We start from the raw sequence: 533 nt of genomic DNA, 5'->3' as shown, positions 1-533 counted from the left end.
TTCTGTACACAGTGTCATATTACCCACCAATGTTTAAATGAAAACATATATGAATTCCTCACTTCCATTACAAATAAAAATGTTGCAAATCAATACACTAATCATGTCCTTAACCCAATAAATTACCTTATTTCCACTGTGTGTGTGTGTGTGTGTGTGTTAGAAGATTGTCAGAGCCTGTCCCTGTAAGTCATGGGCCATCAACGAGACAAAGTGACCCAAAAACGCAACTACTGTAAAGGTCTCATACTTAGCAGACGCTTATATGGTTAATATGGTTTATATATATTAACCTGAAGTACATACTGCTGATTACATCGGCCATAATATTTGGTAACCTGGGTTTCATTACAGTTATCATTTTCACATTTGTCCCAATACCATGTCCACTTTCAAAACATTTCACCATATCTGTGGATGTGTTTAGATATGTGTGAACTAAACTGTGGATACTTTTGCATTGCTTAGATGCAAAATGCATTCAACGACCACTTCTTCCAAAATTCATGGACACCTCAGTCAATGGTCACCAC

The sequence above is a fragment of the Clupea harengus genome, chromosome 1 (genome assembly GCF_900700415.2).
Source record: "Clupea harengus chromosome 1, Ch_v2.0.2, whole genome shotgun sequence".
Taxonomy (NCBI): Eukaryota; Metazoa; Chordata; class Actinopteri; order Clupeiformes; family Clupeidae; genus Clupea; species Clupea harengus.
The sequence above is the reverse complement of the archived record's forward strand: the minus strand, read 5'-3'. Positions refer to the sequence as shown.